We start from the raw sequence: 12,083 nt of genomic DNA, 5'->3' as shown, positions 1-12,083 counted from the left end.
TTCTCAATAACATTTCAATACATTTCTCAAACCGTTTTTTACGTATACTTTATAATTCACATTGCAAAAATTTTTTTATTTTTTAAAAACTAAAAATATAAAATACAAAAATTATTAAAAAGTAAACGATACAAAATAAAAAATGCCGAGAAATTTCGTACAATTTTGATTACTCATAAATTTTATAATCCTCCTGGTAATTACAATTCTAAAGAGTTAATTGGAATACCTAAGGTTTTCTGTATTTATATGATATGCAATCTGAGATAGAAATTTAATTTCTAAATCGTCAAATACATTTATTATTATTATTCGAACTATCGTATTATTCAAACACTTCCATCAATCGGCAATTTAAAAACTTTCTACGCTTTCTCGAGAAAGCTGGTTTATAATCATACTTATAACGGAATTTGTCTTTCTTTCTTCGACTTTGAGGCAGAAATAATCGAAAATAAAATGAAAAAAATTATTCGAAAAATATTTGCATCGATATAACAATTTGTATAATACATTGTACATTGTACATCTCTTGATATGCAGAAGATAATCGGGTTTTAACATAAGTGTTTGTCATCGCTTGACTTGAAACTGATCTTATATGTGATTATTTATACATAAAGTATTGTAATATATAGTATATATCGCGTTATCAAGTTATTATGATTATAGACTCAAATACAATAATATAAATATAATAATTTTTTTACATTAAGTTGGATAGATGGCCTTACGATGAGATAGTCTATTACTATTAGGAATTCAAATTAGAAATCGATCCAAGTTCTGTGATATCTAGTGATTAATATGGATCAAGATGTCGTTTTCCATTCTCATCTAAGTTGGTCAAGCTCAATGCGAATTAGGCTTGTCTAAAATGGATAAAAAAGCTACACACATCAAGCGGTGCTGATGTGTCGTCACGTTAACTAACCAATTAACTTTACATTATTCCAATTATTTCTTGTTCTCTACTTGTCTTCTGAATTATATAGTTATAAGTTAGATTGGAATATTTTCTCTTGCATATCAATTAAAGTTTCTGATCAATTAGTTATTTTATAAAAGATTGCGATTTTAGTGTTACCAGAAAATCATTGGTAGCTAAGTGTAATAAATTGTATAAAAATATATATTTTTAAAGATATTTAATTTTTATAGATAATATTAAAGCTTAGTTTTCAAAGTATAGTTTGGTTTGGTGGATAAGACAAAGTAACACGAAAGCAATTTGCCAAGCGAATGTTGTGTCCCGAGAGGACTTCTATAGGAAATTGGCTCCTGTTAAATGTTAGACACGTGAAGGAAATCCGGTAAACTCCACACGGTCAGCCCGTTAATCAGGCACCTTTTCAAGATATGTAACAGAAAAGATTGTGGACCATTCGACTTTATTGTAATTGTCAAGTCGTGTCAGAATTTTTTTTATAATTTAATTAATATTTTTAAATATACCTTATTTTTAATTAACCTAAATTTTATTTGTTTGTCCGACTCTAACTTAATAGTAGTGTGTGTCTTTCTCTTTCTTTTACTTTAGTGAGTGATAAACACGAAATTATTACTTTAAAATAGGAAAATAAAATATTAGAACGTCATCTGCCGGTAATATTTCAGAGATAATAAAGTAAAATTAAGCAACATCGCGTTCTCCTTTAATCATCAATGTCCTCCTTTTGGATACAATTAAATATAGTTCAATGGAGGACAGTCCTCCCAAATAGAGGACGTTTGGCAAATCTAATTGCAAAAGTTAGTTTAAATGCAATAATATTACGTTTTATTAAATGTTGCATAACTAAATTTATTTACTATTAGTAAAATAGCATTATTTTGTTAATATCAGATACTTAAATATTACATTTTTTTTAAATTTATTTTTACAGTATAAGTTTATATGATTTATGTTGTTGGATCATTATTAGTGACATTACATTAATATTTATATCAGACTTTCCTGTCTGTTTTCATGCCTCACCATTTTAATTATAGACAAGTTTGTTGAACTGTGTGGCGTTAATTTAAAAAAAATTAAAATTGTGTATGGTGCAATTTGTTATGATATTTTTTTAGAAAAACTTTTTATATTCTTAACAATTATAAAATGGCATAAAGCTTAATTTTGAGAGTAGGGATGAGTTTTATATTTTAAAAAAAATTGTAAATGCTAATAACGAGTAAAACCTTCATTAAGTCCATCCCCAATCGAGATATGACACATAACATTCTCTATCTTCCCATCTCCAAGACCTTGACTTTTAACCACCAAAATTTAATAGCATCAATACACAAACCTTTTTGCAAAATTTCAGAAATCTTTGAAAAGGCATACCAGTTATTAAACTTCAAAGTGGGTGAACAAAATTGTGTCACACACACTCACTAACATCCATACATACAGAAAACACTCCAAATTTTTCATTTGTTTATTTTTTTACACTTACTCTAGATCAAATAGTAGATGTAGATGTAGTCTCGTTCACTGGTGTGATAAGCCCGCATGTATATTTGTCTATTTGATCTAGACCGAGTGTAAGAAAATATTAGAAACTAAAAGCAATTGATTATTCCATTATGTTTTTATTTATTTTTATTTCTCGACGCATAAAGATTCCCTGAATCTAAAAATGTAAAACTCTTGAGGAAGTCATTTTTTGACGATCGCCATATTTTCCCTCTGTTATATATAACAGCCAGAAAAGTAAAAACACGTGTTCTATTGGAATCATAATTCTAGAACATAAATGAGAAAATTTACTATTTAACTACGTCAAAAATGATTCACAAACTCGTTAACATCAAATTTTGCTTTCCTGTCATTGAATAATATACATAACTTTTAAAATAAGAAAATAATTTAACTGCATATAAATTTAATATAATTAATTTTATTTATTTTTATACTGACTATTTGTTATTAGTCGTTTCTAAATATCCTACTTACACATTTAATATTTGGAAATCTCACCTGAATAACATTAAAACATTTTTTCATTAATATTTTTTAAAATTTCTAGTCATTGTTCCAAATATATATATATATATATTTATATATAGTGGACACAAGCCTACAGGTTTAATCTGTGTACTTATATACCTGTATCAATGTATAAGTATTTTGTATCAACAAACTAATGTCAGATGTATTGAATTCCTTTTTCGAAAACGTAAACTTTAAATAGCTAAAAGTAAGATAAAATATTAACGGGAAAAAATGCATTAATATATTTCAGATCGAAATAAAATTACATATTCATAAATATATAAAAAGAAAGTGGCAAGGACTTGCTCGACTTTCCCAGCACCCATACAGGAAAGTAAGAGGATTAGGAAGTCCGATAATTTTCAATTATACTAAGATATCACATTTAATAAGAAAAGCTTAAGAGGAGTAATTTTGTTGAATTATGATAAATTTCTCTTTTGAAAAAAAAAGAAGAAATATTTAACTTGTAAGTTAAAAAAAGAAAAGCAGCTCAAAGTTAAAATTATGTGTAGCGTCATCTGTTATGAAATTTTATTAAAAAGTAATTTTTATATTATTAATTATTGTAAAAAGGCAAAAAGCGTCGTTCTTAGCGTGGAGATGAGTTTTTTAAAAAACCATAAATGCTAATTACGAGTAAAATTTTCATTAAGTCTGATTTCATTCGAAATATGACATTCTCTCTCCCCGCCCTTGAGACGTGTACACACAAACAATTTTGTTTTTGTTTTTCTCTTTTTAATTTTTGGGTCCGGGGTGTCCAGAAATGTAAAAGTAAATAAATAAATGTTATCAAGTAACTAGTTGTAATATTCAACGTAAGTAATACGTCACACCATTAAATTCTACGACCACTTTCTAACAGAGACTATCGAAAAGATAAAATTTTTGTTTTATGTTCTTATTAAAATAAAAACTAAAAAAGATTGAGAAGTCAAAATTTGACCGATTACCATACTTTCCTATATTATATTTTATAACAGCCAAAAAGTTAATACGAAAATTTTTAAATGTAATTGTATCCCAAATATTTCTTGAAATCGAATGACAAACACAAGCCAAATTTTTAGTATTTATTGGAAACGAAATTAATTACTTAATAGTATTTTAAAGCATGGCTGTACAGGATTAGTATTGATGTTACATATTGATTAATTAACACGAGGCCTTAGGATATTAAACTTATCTGATCACCCAAGCTACGTAATAATTATGTCTATTATCTAGCAAAGATGAGAAATTGGAAATGGTAAATGTTACATTTTAGAAAAACACAGTAAAAATATTTTATATTAATTTTAATATACTTTAACATTTATTAAATTTCTTATCTGTAGGCCTATATGTCCTCACATATAATAAAAACGCGTTAATAATTTAAAAAGTAAAATTTAAATTCTATGTAATTAAAATAATCACAATTTCTTTCTGAGTTTTTATTGACAAAATTATTGACTATTTATCTTTAAATCAATCTGATATTTCCTTAGTCCTGTGAAGGATACAAATTTAAATTTGATTCGAACTTCTTTACTACATGTCTAATTCGAATCTGAGTGATTTTCCCCTCTCTTCCAGCTTAGAAAAGAGTACAATAGATAAAATCTGTAAAACCTAACAGATTTAATTTAATTATAACTTGTTGTAGGTCTAATTAAAAAATAAAACTTTAAACTTAATCCCAACATTAATTAAACGTAATTAAGTAAATTATAAATTTGAGTTAAATATAATCGCAAAAAATAGATTAATAAAATAATTTATTTTAACTTTCTCTTATTTACTTAACTCCTCTTTAACTAGTTGTAACGATGTCTAAATATTTAATCAAACACAATGTTAATCAATACAGAAAACGCGAATTTCATTTATTAAAAAATTAATTTCAGTGAAAATTTCGTGGAAAATAAATTGGAAATAAACAAAATGACGACAGTATGTTTAAACTCGTGTTTAATACATCTTTTATTCCGATATGTTTAATACAATATTTGAATTTTAGCAGTTTTATTATTAATTTTCACTGTTTATATCCTCGTAAACATTTTAAACTGTAATTCGTCGGTCATTCTAATAAAATATATCATATATTTTATTAACTAATAAAACAGGAAAATCGACAAATCAAACATTAAAATTTGGTGAGTATTTAAGCTTACAAGCATACAAGCTTAATAATAATAGATCTAAATAAATTTAAAAAGTAAGACATCAAAGTAAAATAAATAAATTAATGATGGACAAGATACAATAGGCCTATAAGCCTGTGCAGTACACACATTATGCAAATATATCAGAATTCTTCTTTAACAAATTAGAATTTACTATTTACAGTGATGTATTCTACTTTACATCTTATAAATTTATGACAAAAGAATAGTGAAATCTGACAATTTAAAATATAATAAATAAGTCTTTTAATATAAAATTTAATACAAATACATGCCATATTGAAATATAGTATTTTAAAATTATTTTATGACATTTAAGTTTTTCTTACGAGGAATTTTTTTAATGTAAATTAATAGAAATCCACTAGACATAAACAAAACAAAATTTTAAACTTAATTAAACGTTAAAAATTTGATAAATTCATAAAACAGTAAACTAGAATTTTAAATAAATCATAAAAAAATAACATCGCTTATCAGTAAAATGCATCTACAAAACATGAAAAGCATATTTCCAAACTAACAGTAATGCGAATCCACAAAGAATACAAAAATATATCAAATTCTTTTCAAAAAAAAAGAAAGAAGGAAAAAGAAGTATATTACAAAAGCAAGTTGCAAATACCATGTCTTTTCTTCTCTTTTGTGAAAATAAAATGTAGTTTTTAGACTATCCAAATATATCTTTAAAATCTATTGATTAATAATAATAATTACAATATTATTTCAAAATAAATGACATTTATCTCATAAGACAAAATAAAAAATTCGAGTTTTTATATTTTTATATAGCAAAAACATAAACTATTGTTTATGAAATTCAGTACAAGAAAATTGCTTATGGATAACATACAAAAGACAAATTGATTATTTATCTATATAAAATAATTTTAAATTTTATATTTACTTTTGTAATTGCTAATAAAATTTTAATATATACGACTTAACAAGTATTTCAAATATTCGATAAAATAAAATAAAGTAGATTTTGTATTTTCAATACGAAAATTGCTTTATATTTTTTAGATTAGAATAATCACATTATAAATGTAAAACAACCGAGAAAAATAAATTGATAATTATTATATAACGAAGTTGTAAACAAAATGAAGTTGTAAAGAAATAAAGAAAGAATCAATAAATTTTCAAGCTAACTGCTAACATATGGAATTTATCTTTATTGTGATGATAATAAATGCAACGAGACAAAGATAAGTAAAACTAATATCGGAAACTGATTTTATTAGAAAAATTTACCCGATTGAAACTGTAGAATTAAAAGAAAGTAATAAAAAAAACTGCAGAAAACGTAATTTATTTCTAAGTACTAAAATTCGTAATGCTAGATTTATTATACTAACATCATAAAACATTAATTAAAAACAAGAATTGATGCTCTAAATTGATTAAAATCAAAATATAAATAAATAAATAAATAAGCAAATTTCCAAGAGATAAGCTATCACTCGTTCTAAAAATTCCTTACGGTGGAAAAGTCAATAGAATAGAAAGTATGGAGAAAATTCAAGTGTGAAGAATAAAAAAATATATAGAAATAAATAAATAAAACTATAAAAAAAGATCGATAAATAAGAAAATCGAATAAGAAATATCTAAATTATCGATTATATTATTTTTACTTCTTAACAAAATTGAAAGAAGACAAAAGCAGAAAAGCCAAGTTTTTATTTAATAAGCGATTCTTTCGTAAAACACAACTTCCCAAATTTGTTAAATTTGTTTTGTCAGTTTGAAACTATAATTACATGAATAATTCTGATATGAAATTATTTTATTTTTATGTAGATTACTAGTAAATTTTATGTCAAAGATCTAAATTATAAATAAACGTTAAACTGAAGAAAAATGATTTTACGTTGCAAATAAAAATAAAATAAAAATAATGCGCCTTATAAGACATATTTAAATATAAAAAAATATAATTGTTTTTAAAGAATTATAATAGCAGTATAAATATTAAAAAGGATAAAATGTTAGCATTTTTTTCTCATAAATTTTAATGTTTTATATTACTATTAGTATGCCTGATAGCCGACCGGATGGCCAAAGTAGTCAATACGTCACTATCCCGCTCTTGAAGACTAGAGATTGAATTCGGGCAGTCGAAAAACTCCAGCAATTTTTCGGGAGGTGATCCATGTCGGGGTCCATTCCTTACCAGTCAGCGCCTGACCTCTCTATTAAGGGCTTGATCGATCCCATAATGAGCTATTAAAAAGATCCTCTTAGACTATAGGACAGAATTAATCAAAAATCAATAATATACATCCTACATAAAGAAATAAATCTAAAATGTTCAATAATTATCACAAAAAATGGCTTATTAGAGTTTTCGTTTAACAGTTTCATTAGATTACTTTTGATTTTTCATGAAATTTAAATGTATTTTTACATCGAGAAATATCGATTTTAAATCCGAACAATTTTTTGGTATTTTCAAAAATGTTGAAAATTATTGTTGACTAGCATTCAAAATATCAATCGATCCAACTTTTATTTTATTATTATTATTATTATTATTATTTTAAAAAAATATCAAAAACAATAAAAAAGAGTGAGTTCGATCTTAATTGGTAAGTTTAGCTTAAGTAAAGTTTGTACCGTGTATTTAATTCTTAAATACAAAGTACGATGTTCTTGTATTACATTCTTGGATGGTTAATCTGCTTTCTCGGTAGTTGAGACGACTACAGCATTATCCTTTGGATAATTTGGTTCTTCATAGAACATTTTTATTCTTCTCTTTTGTTCATTTTTTTCTGTTGGGTATGTATATGTTTTATATATTAGGATCTATACGTTGAATACTAAATACTTATTAACGTCTTACGTTAATTACGTTAATTAATACTTAGTATTCAACGTATTTAAGTTAAAGAATAATGATAATTTAATCGAGTATTATTATCATTTTGTTATAAGGCTTTCTACGCTTTTGTTTTTAAATATGTATACTGTATCTTCCTTCAGAAATTGATATTTATGCGCTGAGATGAACAGTAAAATAATAAAATTCAATTTAATAGGCTAACTAACATTTAAGAGACTTAAACTTTTAGTTTTACTAAAGCTCTTAAATTTTTCATAAAGTCATTAAATAAAATACAAGGTAATCACAATTTAAAAGTAGGTGTTCTGAACTCTTCTGTAGAAAGAATTATTGAGTAAACCAAACTTAATAGCGAGGTTGCGGCCGACGTTCACATTTTAGAGATGAAAACGTCGGCCGTAACCTCGCTAATGTACAGTACGAGGTATATATTATCCTTAGTATGAGGTTTCGATTTTCGAGAAAGGTTACTTCTACATTCAGCCACTAATAGAAAATTTGGTGCTGCTATAATGTGCTTATCTGTACGCTTTCTAAAGAATTTTTGGAATTAAGAAATGCAATAATTTTGCCGGCCAGAGATAGAAGTGTTTAACAAGTAAGCTCGATCAGGCAAAGTGAGCATCATGGCTGTCCTAACGAAAATTGCGAAAAAAACGTTTTGCAACTCATTTTAAAAGGACACATTAAAAGAAGAGTAGTTCCAAATTTTTTCCAAGTGAAAAAATTTTAAAGTCAAATTTTTCATGAAAATCGAAACCGTATACTCAGAACAGTATGTATACAAAAGTTCGGTTGCAATTTGCTCTACAGAAACCTGTAACATCTACTCTTTAATTAATTGTAATCTGATTACCTTTTTAATTTTTGTTGATTTAAATAAGTACTATAAAATAAATTGGATAATATTTCTTACCAAGAAAAATATAAATTGCGTACTTTGTGAGACGAAAACACTTAAAATTTTTTTCACTTAGAAAAGGTAAGTGAAATTAATTTTTGTGATTGAGAATCATTCTATCACAAAAATTAATTAATTGAATTAATATAAATTTCAAATTATTCCATGTTATGAATCAAGTATGCAAAAAATAAAATCATTTTTTAACTATAAAATTAATTAAAATATATCAAGAAATAATAAAAAGTAAAAATTGGTTTATGCTTTAAAAAAAGATTAAAAGAAATTCTTTGGTATAAATTTAATATATACCATTCATTTTCTTTTTTAAATTTCTAAACGCAACGATTAATTCATTTTTATGAAAAATTTTAATGAGTTTTGATAAAAATTGTTGTTAATAACTTGATTTTAAAATAATTGATGATATGCTTGGTTTATGGAATATAGAAACGCAACACATGGGCGATCTGCCAAAGGGGTATGCCTCCCGGGAGCATCGACTTCGATTTGTGTATAGGCCTATATTAGGGAGTCGGGCCAATAACAACGAATAATAAAAATTTCTCGTTATCGAGCTTTGAGTGGATATAAAAAGTTAGGTTTACCTGCAGCACTTGTTTCTACTTCTAATTTTTTATAAAGTGGTATTAAAAATATACCATACTGTAAAAAGTGTACAATTTTCCCCAAAATATTGGGGGACATGCTCCCTCTGTCCTTTATGAATTGCCCAGGATAAAACCACTAAATAACACAGATAATTGGACACGGATTCGCGCCTCACCAACGGGCAACGTGGACTTTTATGGTTTCCTTCATGTGTCTAATATCTAAATAAGGACCAGTTTTACAAAAAATTCCTCCCAGGAAGCAATTCCCGTTGGTAAATTGCCAATGTTTTGCGTTACCTTAAAACTTATCATAAAGCCAATCTTATCGCTTATGGATGGAAATTCAAGCCTACGAGGATGGAAAACTGGTTTCTATTTAGGTGTTAGACACGTGAAGAAACCCAGACAACTCCACATGGCTAGTCCGTTGGTCAGGCTCCAACCTGCGACCAACTACCGGTGTTTAGTGGTTTTATCCATTCGACCACTGGTGTACAAGAAATAGATGATATAAAAAGTAAGCATCTTAACATTTCTAGTTCACGGCAAAGCAAACCGATTTAAATAACGTCAAATTAATTCATTATATTTAAAATGTAAATTTGATCTTACAGTTAAAATTAATTTAGAAAGTTAAACGTAAGATTAATATAAATTTTAAAAAAGATCGACTATTTGCATTATACAATTTATGTAGTTGACTAAGTAATTAATTTAAAAATAATGTTATTTTTGAATCGATTGCGGTTAAATTTTCATATGAATCTTCGATGTTTTTAGCAGAAGGACAAGCAGTCCTTTTTGAGAATCTTGCTGTGTACATATAAATTCGTTAAATATTTAAAACACAATGCAAATACTTGGTATTTGAATAAAATGAGGAAAGAGTTTAAACTAATCTAATAGCAAATTGTTTTCAATTTTGAACCATAAAAAATTGCAACTATTGTACTAGCTTAACACTTTTTATCTGTAAATATAAAATATACAGATTTATATAAGAAATATTATTAATTAATAATTTTCAATTAATAAATAGCTTATTTTCAAACAGGCCTAATTCTAAAACTTAAATTTGAGAATTGTATATAAAACTATAAATATTATATTATTAAACCTTTATATATGTGTACATAATGATAATAATATATTTGACAATATTAATATTATAAAGTTAATGCAACCAGTCAAATATAACGAATATATTTATTTACATATATTTATATATTTATGTATTTACATAACACAAACATATTTATTTATATGTATTTATCTATCCTGTATATTAAAAAGTTAATCACTTTAATTTTTTATAACTTATTTTATAATATTCATTTTGCGTGAATTGGTAAACATATTTCAATTTTTATTAAATCATTTCGAGAAAATAATTGTCTACTTTAAGTTCGCATTACCAATTTTAACTTCATCATGTCAACAGAGATTTATCGGTTGATTTATTAGCTTTCATCTCATCTAGTGTCCATAAAGAACCCTTATGCTGATTGAACATCACTACAAAGAGATTCTTCAATAATATTGATAAGTTTTTATTTTCCTAAGTCATATGGCGTTTAATAATTGTTTATTATTATTAAAAATCGTTTTCGTTATAAAATTAAATTTAAAAAAAATTTTTAATACTAAATTATTTAGTAAGATAAATTTAAATGTTAATTTGGATCTAAATTCTTTGCGGTTTTAAATCGATTTTATTTTAAAATATTTCAGAGAAAGAATAAATCAATTGGATAATTAGAAAATATGAAAATTTTAGAAACTAATTCTCCTCCTTTTAACTTTTCCTTTCTATAATAACCTTCACACTAGGTTAGACCTATATAGAGATTGAACGCATAATACGTTTAACTAAAACGATTTACTTTATTACTTTGATATTTATTTTTTTTAGAGAAGAAAACAAATAAAGCCAGAAAAATTCTGTGTAAGAATAGTTTAAAATTATAATTGAATCAAGCTCTTTTGTTCTTATTGATCAGACAAAGGACGTTCGACATAACAGTCGCATCTTTACATTGAAATTGCAACCTTTGTTCGATAATCCGTTCGTTCAATAATACCGTAAATGCAGTAGTTGTACAGGATATTTCAGTTTAATTTATATTAATAACTAAAACATTCTAAACTGCTTCTTATCAATTTTAATTACAATGCAACATAACACGCTACATGTATATTAATTACTTTAAAATAACAATGAATATTTTTTAATTATAAAACATTCAAACTTCATCCTTATATTCTTATTAATTTAACTAAACTTTTATAAAAATATAGTCTTTTTTAATGTAAGTACACTCCTCTTTAATTAACCAATGAAGAATCCCCAAAATAAATAACTTGTTAGATAAATTTCTTTCCAAAAAAATAATTTAAAATCTTAATCATCATTTCATTAAAAGTTAAAATATAAACATTAAATAATATAAAAGCCTTAGATTCTTTTGTAGTTCAATAACAGTTTATATTAAAATTTTATTAGTGTAGTTCGTTTATCGTTGAAACTTGATCTTAAATTACTATATATATATATATATAT

General features: G+C 25.3%; 1 protein-coding gene across 1 annotated transcript in view; it reads left to right on the top strand.

Annotated features, from left to right (window-relative positions):
• The first annotated feature begins 7,833 nt into the window (after positions 1-7,833).
• Positions 7,834-12,083, top strand: part of LOC111621381 — a 12,095-nt gene continuing 7,845 nt past the window's right edge. The window contains exon 1 of the mRNA XM_023363492.1: positions 7,834-7,944. The gene's annotated coding sequence lies outside the window, so the exon portion shown is untranslated. The remainder of the gene's footprint in view (positions 7,945-12,083) is intronic.

This window comes from Centruroides sculpturatus, unplaced genomic scaffold (assembly GCF_000671375.1).
Source record: "Centruroides sculpturatus isolate CEXI.00-Female unplaced genomic scaffold, Cexi_2.0 scaffold129, whole genome shotgun sequence".
NCBI classification, from domain to species: domain Eukaryota; kingdom Metazoa; phylum Arthropoda; class Arachnida; order Scorpiones; family Buthidae; genus Centruroides; species Centruroides sculpturatus.
Note: the sequence above shows the minus strand (reverse complement) of the source record. Positions and strands in the feature narration are given on the sequence as shown.